Source organism: Theropithecus gelada, chromosome X, assembly GCF_003255815.1.
Source record: "Theropithecus gelada isolate Dixy chromosome X, Tgel_1.0, whole genome shotgun sequence".
Classification (NCBI taxonomy): domain Eukaryota; kingdom Metazoa; phylum Chordata; class Mammalia; order Primates; family Cercopithecidae; genus Theropithecus; species Theropithecus gelada.
Genome location: NC_037689.1, coordinates 107702015 through 107718010, shown reverse-complemented (window position 1 = coordinate 107718010; position 15996 = coordinate 107702015). Strand labels below are relative to the sequence as shown.

Sequence of the window (15996 nt, the reverse complement as noted above, 5' to 3'; positions counted from 1 at the left end):
GTAAGGATGATTAGTCTCTTCTCCCTCATTTACTTATTCAGTCGTTCATGTATATTAGTATGGACTCATGGATATTATTTTATTCTGTGGGATATAATCTAGTATTACTGTTATTTGTTGCCCAGGTTGTGTTAATACCAGCTTTGGCCATTGGGAGCTCTTTTTGGGTTGACCCCTGTGTCCTTTTCACATGACCCCATTTAAAAAAATTCAGCCCTCCTTTATTCCTTGGCACCAGATGACACTAACTTCATCTTGACTATTTCCTGCCTCAGACCTGGAATCAACTGCTCCAAAGAGCTCTGGTTCCTTTTCTTAGAGAATTGTATTTGGAACCCAAGATCTGTGTGCTAGATATGCTCATTGCTATTGGGGTATCACTGCTTCTAGGCCTGGAGGGCAATTTTTAATAGACTAAATATAAAATCATACCCTTTTGAATCAGCAATTCTACTAGATAGAAACCCTCTAGAATCACTAGCATAAGTATATTGATAGGGATGTTCATTGTGATCTTTCGAATGATCAGAAATTAGAAAAACCCCAAATGTCTACCAACAGAGAATATGGGTTGACTTAATTGTGATGTGGTCATATAATCAATGGAATGCCATGGAATGGTTAAAAAGTAGATCTGTGTATTCTGCCATGGAAAGACATGTAAGAGAGTCAGTTTTTTGTTTTATTTTTCTTTTTGAGACAGAGGTTTGCTGTTGCAACCTCTGCCTCCTGGGCTTGAGTGATTCTCCTGTGTCAGCCTCCCGAGTAGCTGGGATTACAGGCGCCCACCACCATGCTCGACTAATTTTGTTTTTGTATTTTTAGTAGAGATGGGGTTTCACCATGTTGGCCAGGCTGGTCTCGAACTCCTGATCTCATGTGATCCACCCACCTTGGCCTCTGAAAGTGCTGGGATTACAGGTGTGAGCCACTGCACCTGGCCCAGTGTTTTTTTTTTTTTTTAAAGCAAGTTGCAGACATGTATAGATGGTATGATTCAATTTTTGTTTAAAAATTTTATGTGTTGGCCAGGCGAGGTGGCTCATGCCTGTAATCCCAGCGTTTTGGGAGGCCGAGGTGGGTGGTTCACTTGAGGTCAGGAGTTCAAGACCAGCCTGTCCAATATGGTGAAACCCTGTCTCTACTCAAAATACAAAAATTAGCTGGGCGCTGTGGTGTACGCCTGTAGTCCCAGCTACTCAGAAGGCTGATGCAGGAGAATCTCTTGGACCTGGGAAGTGGAAGTTGCAGTGAGCCGAGATCATGCCACTGCACTCCAGTCTGGGTGACAGAGTGAGACTCCAGCATCTCAAAAAAAAAAAAAAAAAAGTATGTGTGTATTAGAATATGCTTAGAAAAAGGGCTTCAAAGTTACCCACCAAACGTAAAAGCTGTTATTTCTAGGTGGTTGGATATAAAAGGACACTTTCACTTCATTTGATATATTTTGTAATGTTTGAATATTTTTATTTTATTGTTTGTTTGTTTATTTATTTATTTTGAGATGGAGTCTCACTCTGTCAGCCAGGCTAGAGTGCAGTGGTGTGATCTCAGCTCACTGCAACCTCCGCCTCCCGGGTTCAAGTAGTTCTCCTGCCTCAGCCTCCTGAGTAGCTAGGATTATAGGCATCCACCACCACGCCGGGCTAATTTTTGTATTTTTAGGAGAGGCGGGGTTTCACCATGTTGGTCAGGCTGGTCTCGAACTCCTGACCTTGTGATCTGCCTGCCTCAGCCTCCCAAAGTGCTGGGATTACAGGCGTGAGCCACTGCGCCTGGCTCACATATATTCTTAAGGGGAAAAGAAAAGTTTCTCCCACAGCTTAGCCTGTGAGCGACACCTTCCGTAGTTTGGCTTACTACAGTTTTTTAGTACTGTTTTTAATGAGTCATTTTCTTGTTCCTTTATGGTTTTTAAAATAACTTTTAAGTATACAATTTTTATTTTTGAAAATTTTGGAAGACACTAAATCAGCAGAAAAAACCCAAAATATATGCAAATATTAAAACAATTCACCTCTAATCCTGCCACCCAGCAATAACTGTTAGTATTTAAAATACATTTTGCTAATTTTTCTATGAATATGTAACACTCAAATATATGTATGTATGTAGAATGGAGTCATACATACTGTTTTTGACCTGTATTATTTCTTGATAACAACATTTCTAAACATTGAAATGTATTTTAGTATGGCAGTTTTTTTTTTTTTTTTTTTTTTTTTCTTTTTTTTGAGACGGAGTCTCGCGTTGTCGCCCAGGCTGGAGTGCAGTGGCCGGATCTCAGCTCACTGCAAGCTCCGCCTCCCGGGTTTACACCATTCTCCTGCCTCAGCCTCCCGAGTAGCTGGGACTACAGGCGCCCGCCACCTCGCCCGGCTAGTTTTTGTATTTCTTAGTAGAGACGGGGTTTCACCGTGTTAGCCAGGATGGTCTCGATCTCCTGACCTCGTGATCCGCCCATCTCGGCCTCCCAAAGTGCTGGGATTACAGGCTTGAGCCACCGCGCCCGGCTAGTATGGCAGTTTTAATCTACTATTTACCAATATGTGATTTATGTATACTTATCTAAAATAAGACTTATCAAGGACCATTGTGTAGGGAATTGTTTTGAAAAGGACTTGGCCAGAATTTACTTTTAGATTTGAACATTAAGTGCTAATATTTTTATATTTCTTAATATTTTTCTTTTTTTCTTTTTGTTTTGGAGACCGAGTCACTCTGTCACCCAGGCTGGAGTGCAGTGGTGTGATCTTGACTCCCAGGTTCAAGCGATTCTCCTGCCGCAGCCTTCCCAGTAGCTGGGTTATAGGCATGCACCACCACACCCAGCATATTTTTGTATTTTTAGTAGAGACAGGGTTTCGCCATGTTGGCCACGCTGGTCTCAAACTCCTGACCTCAGGTCATCTGCCCACCTCAGCCTCCCAAAGTACTGAGATAACAGGCATCAGCCACCACCCCCGGCCAAAAGCTTTCTTAATATTTTTCCACTGTTTTCTGAAACATTCTATTTTAAACTTATTAAGATCGATTTTTGAGACATTAAGTACAGGACGATGATTTTTCGTGCTTGAAACATTTCCAACAGATGCTATCACAAGTTTAGTATTGACTTTGCTTGTGGAAGAATGTTTTCAAAATATTGGTTAAGAGACCAACTTATTTGCAGAGAGGGCTAGAGCCAAACACATTAATGATTTGTTTTTAAGTCTGTCCCCAGATATGAGGGTTGTCTGAAATTGAACACTGCCTTGTATTTTTATCAGTTTTTACTTTTTTTATATCACTTTTTGCTGTCCTATTAGCTGCATGGACTTCGTTTTGCTCACTGGCATTTGGTGAGTTGGGCTTTTTCAGTGCTGCCTTCTTTTCTAATGGTAAGATAATAAACTCTTGATGCTGTATTATCTCTTTTTTCTTTTTTTAATGCCACCATGTTACTGTTAGGTTGAAAATAAACAATATATGCTTCAGTCTGTTAACAATTTGCTAGGCTAAGACTTTCTAACTTTTTTATGTTACAAAAACCTTGCGTATATCTGAAGTGAAAGAGTCTGAAGTTTGTTTTACAGTTTTAGCTAAATCATCCCAATTCCTGATCGTCTGTAAATGCAACCCGCATGGTGGTAATCTGCCTAGTTTTTTTATATTAAATTGTTTCTTCAATTTGTTTTAATATAATGACTTTAACAGGGAGGTGCTATTTTGTAGGAGGAGACTAGGAGAGAGGAGAGTGCAGGATCAGTTTTTCTGTTGTGTAGAACTAAATTAGGCTAGGTTACAAAATGTGATTTGGTTTCCTTTTCTTTCCTGGGTAGCTGCTACTTTCTTTCATTTTTTTGTGATGAAAGAAATGGCTTTTAAGGTGATAGGCATTGAGAAAAATTACTTCCTTAGCATTAGAGAACCTTTGAGAGTTGCTTCTCCTGCTCAGCCAATTTGGGGCTACGAGAATGGAGATGAGTAGAAGGTTTAAGCTGGGGCTCTCATCCAGCTTGGAGAATTCCCTGACACTCTCTAGTACCAAGGGTCAAGAGTTGACTATCCTTTGCAAATATTTATTTATGGAGTTATTTTCCAAATTAAGCAAACTAGCAGATAGTTTTGTGTTTTCCCTTATCCCTCTCCCCTGCAACTTCCACCTTTAGATCTTTAGATGATTTTATAGAAGGATGGGTGGGTTTTTTTTGTCATTTATTTTTAAGTTATTGGAATTATCTATGGGGGAAATGTGTATGTTTTTATATAGAAGTATGAAGTTTTTCTTTCCCAACATTCTCCTTGTGAGCTCTTTGGATCTTATTTTAATATAAGTGCCCCACCCCCCCCCTTCATGTTAATAGCCAGTGTTAGCCTTCTGGAAGAAAAATAAGAACATATGAAATGGCATGACTTCTGTTTATAAGTAGTTTTAACTATTTGTGTTAAGACATATACTGATGCTGTCCCTGGTAACCCCTCAACAAAAGTAGATTGTGGATATTAACATAAAGTTGAAAGTAGTTCACTGTTAGTAACTAGTCTTTGTTAGTAATAGGCTTGGGTATAAATCATTCTTTCCTTCATCTCTTTAATAGTAGCAAGGAGAAAATTAACTGTCTGAATTAACACCAGCTAGTTAGTGTGATGATTACAGTTATGTGGATGTTTGTATGACTTCCATGGAGGCGTCTAGACTAAAAAAACAAAAAAAACAAAAAAAACAAAAAACTCGAAGGGTTATTCTTGTTACGTAATCATATGCAAGTAGTAGTGAATACTGCTGGATGGAATAAAGCCTCAGTTATTTAGAGTATAGCATCATGCCCAGGGAGCCCCAGCTCTGTAGAAAGCAATATCAAATTACTGAAGGGCCTTATTTTACTATTCCAAGTATTCAGATGGTAACTAGTTTATTCCTGCATTGTCCAAAATAGGTCAAACCCCAACCCTAAACTGACAAACATTTCTGATGTATATATCTTTTTCCTTTTCTTTTCCTTCCTTCCTTCCTTCCTTCCTTCCTTCCTTCCTTCCTTCCTTCCTTCCTTCCTTCCTTCCTTCCTTTTTCTTNCTTCCTTCCTTCCTTCCTTCCTTCCTTCCTTCCTTCCTTCCTTCCTTTTTCTTTTTCTTTTTCTTTTTCTTTTTTTAAGACAGGATCTCACTCTGGTTGCACAGTCTGGAGTGCAGTGGTGCAATCTTGGCTCATTGCAGCCTTGACCTCCCAGACTCAGGTGATCCTCTCACTTCAGCCTCCTAAGTAGTTGGGACTACAGGCATGCACCACCATGTTCGACTAATTATTTGTATTTTTAGTAGAGATGGGGTTTTGCCATTTTTCCCAGACTGGTTTTGAACTCTTGGATTCAAGGAATCTGCCTGCCTTGGTCTCCCAGGGTGCTGGGATTATAGGTATGAGCCACCATTGCCTGGCCCTTTTGGTGTATATCTTGAAAAATGTCACAAAAATGGTGTGTTTACAGACTGAAAGAAGATGGAAATATATTTAGGTTTCTACTTAGACCAGTATCGTATTTGTATTTGGGAAGGAACCTTGTGTTGTTTCGAGGAACTTACTCGTTTTTGGTTTCGATGGGAGAATAGATGCCTGCAGTCATCTGCGTGTGGGGATGGCTGTCTTGTGTGACTGACTAGTTTGCTGTGGTCAGACATTGTCTCTGTGTCTGAACATGGCTTTGGTCCTGACCATGGGGGATTCAGAGATACAAATAAAACCGTTAAGAACATGACTCTTGCTTCTTGTCATTTTTCCATAGAGTTTCAACTACTGTTACTTAGAGTCTAGCTCAGTTACTTTCTGAGATTGTAATAGCACTAATTCTAGTCAGACACTCATCTCTAGTCATTTCTTGCTTTTCCTTTAGTAAAAAGGAAAAGCTTACGAGCTAAGGTGCGCAGATAATGTGAATAAGCACGCAATATTTCTTTTAAAGGGGTACTTTTCTCATGTCATTGTACTCATAAATGCTGTCTCTTACTGCAGATTGAAATCACAGAAGATATTCGTGTTCTTCTTAAGAGAAAAAGAGGACATTTGTAAGTATTTGTCCTTTAGAAATTCTAAATGTGTAATTTTATTAGCTTTTTGAGAAAAGTAAGTGACCATACTAATGGGCATCTTGACTCTTATAGAGGAAAAACTCCACCAATATTTATGATTGTGTTTAAAAAGGCACTATTTTATACAGCAAAATAGGAAAACATTTTACCCTGTGCAGCTTCTAAAATTTTAACCATTTGCCACTCATTTGTAAAAGAGCAAGTGGTAATTAAAATCCAAGCAACATCTTTCTATTTGAGTCCTACCCAAAACTGGATCAGAGATTAGAGTTCCAGTTCTGACTACTGAGGCTTATAGAATATGTGTCTTTGGTAAACTACTTAGTCTCTCATTATCTCAGTTGCCTTATCTTTAAAATGGGTTTAATAGTAAGTACACAATCAGGGGTTCATTATTATTATTATTATTATCGTTGTTGTTGAGACAGAGTCTCGCTCTGTCTTCCAGGCTTGAGTGTAGTGGCGCCATCTCAGCTCATTGCAACCTCCGCCTCCCCCTCCCGAGTAGCTGGGGTTAGAGACATATGCCACCATGCCCAGCTTTTTTTTTGTATTTTTAGCAGAGATGGGGTTTCACCATGCTCCCCAGGCTGGTCTTGAACTCCTGGCCTCAAGTGATTATCCCACCTCCGCCTTCCAAAGTGCTGGATTATAGGCGTGAGCCACCGCACCTGTCCTCAGTGGTTCGTTATTGTTGATGAAGTTACATCCATAGCAGTTTATGCTTGCCCTGATGCATTGAAGCTTATTGTTTTTTTTTGTTGTTGTTGTTTGTTTTTTGCCCCAAGATGGAGTCTTGCTCTGTCACCCAGACTGGAGTGCAGTGGCATGATCTCGGCTTACTGCAGCCTCTGCCTCCTGGGTTCAAGCAATTCTCCTGCCTTAGCCTCCTGAATAGCTGAGATTATAAGTGCCCACCACGGCGCCTTGCTAATTTTTGTGTTTTTACTAGAGCAGGGGTTTCACCATGTTGGCCAGGCTGGTCTGAAACTTCTGACCTTGTGATTCGTCCACCTCGGCCTCCCAAAGTGCTGGGATTACAGGCGTGAGCCACCATACCAACCTGAAGCTTATTCTTTGAGAGACAGCCACAATGTGCACCTGCGCCAAAGCTTATTGAAGAATAAACTTCAATGTGTTGGGGCAAGTATACATAGAGGCTGTCTCTCAAACTGATTTAAGTGTATTTCTGATCTTCATAAATTTTTAAGTAGATGTTTCGTTGAGGCATCTATTCTAGACTACAATATGGAGTAAAAGAAATACAACAGAGCACGTAAAATTAAAATCATAGTGTTTGAGGCTTGGACTTTGAAATTTACCTATTCCTATAATCCCCAGTTATCGACTTTTAGACCAGTGCTGGTTAGTGAAAACATTTTCACTGGTCCATGGTGAGGTGAGAAAAATAAGGACAGAAGATCATGAGTTTTTAAAAGCTAAACATTTTCACTTTAAAGGAGTGCTTCTTACGGAATATATCTTTCTAATTTAGGGGAATTAAACATGTTCTTTATCTCGTGAAATGATGGTGATAATAAATGGTAGGGCTTTAAAAAAATTCATGCTCGGCAAAACAACAACAACAACTTGGTAGCTCTGTGTCATTTCCCCCTACGATTCTTCTTTCTTTTACATTTTTTACTGTTTTGTGATATCTTAAAATATGAACCCAACTTCTCATTTTACAGATGAGGAAACAGACATTGAGAGGTTAATTTGTTCCAGGTCTTACAGCTCAGCAGCTTGTGAACCACGACTAAAACCCTATGTGTGATACTGTCTCTCTAGAATTCCTGGTCTTCTGAAAATTGCTTTCATTTTAATAGGTTATAAATTTGAAACTGAAGATATAGTAGTTCTTATGTGCTAATAACTATTTTTGATTTCCAAGTATAAAGAAATTCAAAAGACCATGTTCTTGTATAGCTAAGTGCTGAAGTCCACTGATTAGCCTGCATTAGAAGAATCTTAAACATGGCCAAAGATTTTTATCAGCAGATCAGAATTAGCTGTCACCGAATTCAGCTACTTAGGTGTTACATGCTCCCCAATGACTGACAAAGAAGTTAAAATATCAGTAAAGTTATTATTTCCTTTTGGAAGTTGACAGACTATACTGCCACTGTGAAGAGTGTAGTATTCAAACTTCTATAGTTAATTTAATTACAGAAAGTACTGTTTTCTCTCTCACAGATACACACCCACACACACACATACATATTTATACCAATCAATCTGCAGCCCATCTAGATTTGGAAGGGAAAAAACTACCAAGGTGAAGAGTAGAAGTTACCAGAAACATTGGCATGAACATATCTGGCCAGTTGTTCTGTTCAGGAGATTGCAGATAGTACTCTGTGACACTTTGGAGGCTCCCCATTAATTGCCGTTGTCTGAACTTTCCCAAAGTATGTTTCAAAATGGAAATAATTAACTTCCTTATCACCCTTGTCTCACTCATCTTACTGAAACATAAGCCAGATAAACAAATGAATGTGGAGGGAGAGAACGGAATGAAATGTATTCCCAATCCTAATGCGGAGACATTAACTCTAGGGGTACTTTTCCATGGCTTCTTATATTTGGCTTTGTGTGACTTACTTCTTTACGTAGGAATTCTTTAATTTCTGAAATGTCAGACATACTCAAAATGAAATGCTAATAAGGATAAAATGCATTTTTGAATTACCTGCTGTCTTTAGAATATGTGTCCTTCTGTTCTTTACTACAGCTAATATGTGAGCGTTGACTATATGGCCATAAAATTTCAATATCCAGCAGATTATTGAATAATCTGTCTTTGAGTTCTTTAATTAGAATCACTTCTGAGATCCATTTAATACTGAAAAGCAGAATGAGTTTTTTGTTTTTTTAATCACGATACAATTTTGTATTATGGTAGTCAGGCAGCTGAATTATAGTCATTTATTTGGCCATTTTATAAGAAATGGTTTAAGACTACATTGTTGCATAATTTATTAACAGTCTGACATATTGGAAAGAACATTCACAAACTAACCTATTAAACTGGTTCCTCCTCTAGCAGATGGGGAGGGCAGATCATGTGGCAAAAAAGGGCATAGTTGTAAAATTCTCCCTGTAACATGAAGATATTCCTATGGGAAATACTACTGCTGCTTAGAGACTTTTTTGGAACCTACACTCATGGTTGAAAGCCCTAAGTTGTATTACTTTATTATAATAAATATGTAAGATTACAGGAAATAGATGTATAACCTATAGATATTTTGTATATTCTTCACTTGAAGAAAACACATTTGTTATAAAAGTTAACTTTAAAGTTAAATTCTATAACCCAATTATTTTTAGTTAACTTCTGTTAAAATCATCTATATATCCCAACAAAGAAAAAGCACCCAGTAAATTGAAGACTTTGTAGATAAAATTAAGTCTCCACTGTGGTACAATGGGCAGTTTAATTTAGCAGCAAGGTTTTGTGTACAGGGACCTGCAGCAGTTACTCTTTAGCATCAGTTGGACAACATTAACATTGTCATTGTGCTATCTGCTGCCCTTCTACAGCACTGAACCATTTGTATTGCTCTCTAAACACATATCACCCAGAACTTAGTTTTTGTCCCTTTTTCATTATGTTTAATAAAGTTTGATTATAGCATCATGCTTAGCCAGCAGGTGCCACTTCTAGCCTGATTTATCCTCAAGATTCCTTAGATGTAAGCTTTGGATTAAATTATTTACAACCAGTTATTGGATTAAATTATATACAACCAATTCCCAGCTTTAGAAATCTACATTTTAAAAAATCAAGTATATCTTGATCACTTGAAATGAGGAATAGATGTATAATTATACACAGTGTAGGTGAAGTGTGTAGGCAGCAGCATTGACTCCTAGAGCTCCTCATTTTGACATATACAGATAGGATACCGATTATAACATCCTATGACCTAGAAACAACATTATCTGATGCATGCTGGGGATCTTCTTAAGGCATGATGGGAGGGAACTCACTGTAGAGCATTAAAAGTATCTTCAACATGGCAGCTGAGGTGCTTTCTTTGCTGGGAAAAGCTGCAAAGAGACTGGCAGAATGGCGAATTCAGGAGTTAATACCTCTCCAGGTGATGAAGTAAACAGGTTCAGTTTATCTTGTGAGAGACGCACCCAAAGATCAGTCATAATTGTGAAAAGCTTTCAGTCAAACTAGCCAGGCACAGGTGTAATGTGTTGGTATACAGCATCTATATAGTCATCTTAGGTTTTGTTTTGCTTTTCTTGGTTTTAAAATGTATTTATTATAATTACTGTGTATTTGAGCTTAAGGTTTGATTGCACAAGTTATTTTATATTGAATAGACTGCTTGTTATTTGCAATATAACAATCTGAATCAGATGAGACAAGTGCTATAATGATACATGTATTTTACATGATTATTTCATCTTGCAGACTGATGAAAGATCTTGTTAGCAACTCTTAATGCCTTTATTTTCTTAAGGTATTGTCATTCTCTAAGTTTTAATGTTAAAGTATAAAGTTAATTGTAATGTCTCTTGTAAAGTTGGATTTCATTTCATTCTTAACCTAGTAGTTGAGCTTTCTCTTGTATATTTTACAATCATTCCAAAAACAATTTGGAAGTTTTTAATAGTGTGTGAAAGAAAGTAAGATTTTAAGGAAGCACTCCGCCCCTTTACAAAAGTCTTTGTGGTGCAACATCTATTTAGAAATATGATCTTTTAAAGTACAGCAGATATTCTTATCTGTTTAATCTCTTGGAGCTTTTATAATTGTTTCCTGATTTAATGTTTACTAGTTACAACTAATCTGTTTCAGAAGGCAAATTGTCTTTTTATTTGGTGTTTAAATTACTCTTAAATAATGTGTAACTTGAAAATGAAACTTTAAAAAAGTAGCACTTATATTGTTAATTGTTGATTTTCAAATTGATTTAAAAACTATTGTAAGATCTTATATCAAGGACAAAGTTAATTTGTCACTACTGTATGTTTCAGCGTGGCAGATGCATGGATCCTTGCTTGGTTTAGTTCATTTTCTAAAACTTTTGAAAAAATGTCTTGGCATTAACCAACTGCAGTTCAGTAGTTTTTCTCTTTCATTCTCAAACTGGTGTTGTGTCACATGCTTCTGGGTAAGACGATTTCTTCTTTTAAATTCAGACTTTAATTAATATGTAGTGTCTGTTTACTTTGTGTACTAGAGCTTAATGTATCACTAATGCTTTTTGTGTTTAACCTATCTTGGAGTGTTTGAAGTAACTGGAATGAAATACTTATTAAATCTCACCTCAGAACAAAAATATAAAATTGAATCTGATTTTCACTAAAACTTCTAGTACTTACTGGACATCTAGACAGCCCCCGCCCCCAAACGAAATGTCTTAGGATATAGGACAGATCATTGCTCAAAATTGTTGCCAGTATTTCTTCATACCCAAAGTTTGTCACTCTCACTTATTTAGATTATACCAGTATGACTAGGATCACAGACAACTGAGCTAAAAACATGGACTTTAAAATCAAATCGACCTGGGTTCAAATCTCTACTCAGCTGTGCTATCTTGGGCAACTTAATCTCTCTGAGTCTGTTATATCTTTAAAATGAAGGTACTACCTCAAAGGAGTTTTCTGAAGGATTAAATGAGATAATAGATCTGAAGGACTTAGCATAGTACCTAGCCTGTAGTAAATGCTCAGTACCTGGTTATTACTATGATTCCCATATGGAATGGTGAAGTTCAACAGGAGCAATTAACTATCCAGTGACTGAAGATAATGCCCTGCCTTTTTCTGGCTGACATACAAATACATGATCTCAAGGAAGCGCCAAAGTCCATGTCCTCCTAATGGTGGGATAGCAGTATCACTCTTCATACATGGAAGGACAGCATACCTTTGTGAAAAGTATCAGTGAAGATGCACATAGTGCAAATTGTGTAATCTTCATGCTTTTATAACACCAATCTTTTTCCTCTGTGCAACAGGCAGTTTTTCCAGTTTCATATTTTCTATTAAGCAACTAACAACACATTCAAGTTTATTTTAATTACCAGGGATTTTAAGAGTATAGTATTTCCTAGGATGTTGACATGGACAAGTAATTGTTTTTAAGATGATTAAAGTTAGCTACCTTCATGTTATTATACTTGCATATATTTTTACCTTATAGATTCAGAAGAATTCCGGTACATTCTTAATTCAGTAAACAGTTTGAAGCTAACACATGGAGGCACTGTTCCAGTCACAGATTCAGCATCACATGAGACAAACTCTCTGCCTTCTGAAGCTTATATTCTACTGGGGGCATAGACAGTAAACATGAAAAATAAAACATGGTATATTAGTGAAAAGTACTGTGGACAAAAAATAATGCAAGTAAGGGACATAAAGTGTGGGGAGTCCAATTTTAAAAGAAGGTGGTTGGAGAAATGCCTCACTGAGAAGGTGTTCTTTGAGTAAAGAAAAAAAAAAGAAGCAAGAGAATAAGCTATGTAGGTGTCTTGGAAGAACATTCCAGGCAGAGGGAACATCAAGTACAAAGGCCATGAGGCAGGAACAAATGGGATTGCAGAACAGTGTTCCAGGGAAAGCGTACTGGGAGGTGAAGTCATAACCTTGGGGTAGGGGAAAGATTATATAGTCTTACAGGTTATAGTAAGGACTTTAGCTTATATTCTGGGTGAGTCATATGGGAATTCTTTAAAAGATTTTGAGCAGAGGAATGGTATGATCTAACTTACATTTTGAGAATAGTACTGTGTCTTCTGAGTTTAGAATTTATTGTGGGGGTATGAGGTGGAAGCAGGGAGACTAGATCGGCTATGCCATTTATGCACTTGAGAGATGATAGTGGCTTAAACCAGGATGGTAACAGTGGAGGTGGTGAGAAGTAGTTGAATTAGATTGAACTGTTTTGTAAGTCAAACCATTAGGATTTGCTGATAAATTGCCTGTGGAATGTGTGAGAAAGAGAGGGGGCGTAAAAGGGTGAATCTAAGGTTTTTGGTCAAAGCAAGTGGAATATATAGAGATGGGCAAGACTGGGTGAGATAGGATTGTGGAAAGATGATCTCAGTTTTAAACACGCTAAGTTTGAGGTATTTAACTGACATCTAAGTGGATCTGTTGAGGAAACAGTTGGATATACAAATATAGTGTTTAAGGCAGACTTCCAGGCTTGAGGGAAAAATTTGGAAGTCATCACAACATATATGTGGTATTTAAAATTGTGAGGTTCGAAGACCAAGCCCCATACCATTTAAAGGCCAGGAATATGAGGAAGAAGCAGGGGGGAAAAAAAAAAAAAGACCGAAAAGGAATAGCCAGGGAAGTAGGAAGAAAACCTGAAGAATATGGTCTCCTGGAAGCTAAGTGAAGAAGTTTAAAGCAGAAGAGGGCTCAGCTGTGTTAAAGGCTGCCAGTGGGTCAAGGAAGAAGAGAACTGAGCTTTAATTGACCTCTGGATCTAATAGCATGGAAGTCATTGGAGACCCAGATGAGGAGAACAAGTTTATAGAGTGGTAGGAGACATAAGCCTGATTGTGGTAGGTTCAAGAGAGAATAGGAAAGAACTGGGAGACAGAGAGCCATAGACATGTCTTTCAAGGAATGCCAAAGAGATAGAAAATAAATGGGCTATAGCTGAAAAGAAGATGCAAGGGAGGGAATGATTTTTAAGATGAAAGAAATAACAGCTGGTTATGATGCTGAAGGGAATAGTTCAGAAGAGCAGGGAAAATTAATGAGGAAGGAAGAGAGGGAAGAATTGGTAGAGTAGCACTTCCATGTCCTTATAAAGACGGTGTAATGTACAAGTGAAGGGGTTGGCCTCAGCTTGGAGCATCAGCAGTTCATCCATAGTCACAGGAGAGAAAAACAGCATGTGGCCACAGATGTGATTAGGTGGGTAGATGTAGCAGTGAGAGTCTGTGGAAATTCTCTTTGGATTGTTGCTGTTTTTTCTGCAGAATAGGTCAGCTGCTGAGAATGAGTCTGGATGAGGAATGTTGGTGGTCTGAAGAGAGTAAAGTATGAAATCCAGAGGAGTGGGCCAGTGAGTGGACTAGTGCAGTGTGGTCTCTCTGCATCAGGGAGAGGCCATTTGAGGTAGCAATCACAAGTTTAAAGTGAGACATTCAGCACAGTTGTGTGTTTCTCACAGCAAATTCAGCTGCATAGGTACAGGTACAGATGAGGTGGAGAATTGGATAGGATAGAACCAGGCTGTGGTTAAGATGATTAAGTACAACCAAGTGAGGGCGTGGCAAGAGAGATGAGAGTATTTATCAGGGACCAAGCATGATTAGCTATGGAATTTAAGAGGAAGAAGACAAAGGTTTCTCCCAAAAGCACTATAAAGGAGGTAATATAAGCAGTATTCCTGTTTTACAAATGAAGCCACTAATATAGACCTTTCTTTTTTAAATTATACTTTTAAGTTCTGGGATACATGTGCAGAATGTGCAGGTTTGTTACATACGTATACATGTGCCATGGTGGTTTGCTGCACCCATCAACTCGTCACCTACATTAGGTATTTCTCCTAATGCTATCCCTCCCCTAGCCCCCCACTCCCTGACAGGCCCCTGTGTGTGATGTTCCCCTCCCTGTGTCCATGTGTTCTCATTGTTCAACTCCCACTTATGAGTAAGAACATGCAGTGTTTGATTATCTGTTCCTGTGTTTGTTTGCTGAGAATGATGGTTTCCAGCTTCATCCATCTCCCTGCAAAGGACATGAACTCATTCTTTTTTGTGGCTGCATAGAACCACATTTTAAACCCAGATCTGTGAGCCTAGAAAATTTTTGTTGTTTCTCTTATGAGACATTATATTCTGCCTAATGATGGGTACGATGCTCAGCATCATACCCTTACCACCAACTCTTTTTTTTTTTTTGGAAGTAAAATGAAATGTTTAAATGTTTTTTGAAATGAATTTATCAATAGACTGAGTATAACACCTGACAAGGAAGTATTATAGTTTATGATGATAGGCAAAACTGGGCAGAGGCTGGCTAGTGTACTTGAAAGAGCACTGGGTGCTCGATTTGTGCTCTACCATTCATTTGCTTCTCTGTAAGATGAGGGATCAGACAGTATCAGTTGTTCAAATATTCAGCTGAACTGGAAGTTCCAAGGAGTACCTTCAGGGGCTGTCATAGCCTCCCCTACCAGAGCAGCTATGCTTTTTGCTTTCATCTACACTTGTGTTTTTATATAAGATTCTATTCAAATGGATGACCCATGACCCCCTCACTACCTGCAGAAAGAATTTGAAAACCTCTAGACTAAATGATCTCTCTGGTTTCTTCTCACCTGAATGTTCTTTGAGCTTTGCCTACTGTGTGTGTGTGTGTGTGTGTGTGTGTGCATGCAATGTGTGTATGTCTGTACTAACCATTATGAGGATTACCTAGTAAGCATTTCTCTTTCTCCAAGACTTAAGGCAAATATGTATAAAAGATTAAATTTATGTAACATCAATAACTAAAAAACATACAGTGCAGTTTAAATCCAACTAAAGTATAGGCTCTTCAAAAGCTATTTTCTATTTCTTTATATATCTTCAGCCTTAAGTCTGAAGAGTTCTCAATTGAGGATAAGGTGGTACTCACCCCTTAGGGGCATTTTATAAATCTGAAGACATGCTTTTATGTCTGCTAATATTGTCTCTGAGAATGTATGTTTTGAAACAACTATTTTTTAAAATTTTAAATTAGTTTCTTTATGGTACTCTTTTATAGTACCAGTAAGAAATTATTTTTTAAAAATGGTGTGTTGGTAGATTATGACTATCCTTTGATGTTTATGAAGAGGTATCACAAAATATTTGTCATAAGAAAGAGGTATTGGGTTTGATATGGTTGAGAACTACTGGTCTATGTTCTGTACTAAGGCACCCAGAAGTTTGGAAGTGATGGTAGTATAAT

The 15996-nt window shown here is 38.0% G+C and overlaps 1 protein-coding gene across 4 annotated transcripts in view; it reads left to right on the top strand.

The window, feature by feature from the left end:
* ACSL4 (acyl-CoA synthetase long chain family member 4) overlaps nt 1–15996 on the top strand; it is an 84296-nt gene that overhangs the window by 31033 nt on the left and 37267 nt on the right. For all 4 annotated transcript variants that reach the window (XM_025372215.1, XM_025372213.1, XM_025372216.1 and 1 more), the window contains exon 2: nt 5987–6039. The gene's annotated coding sequence lies outside the window, so the exon portion shown is untranslated. The remainder of the gene's footprint in view (nt 1–5986; nt 6040–15996) is intronic.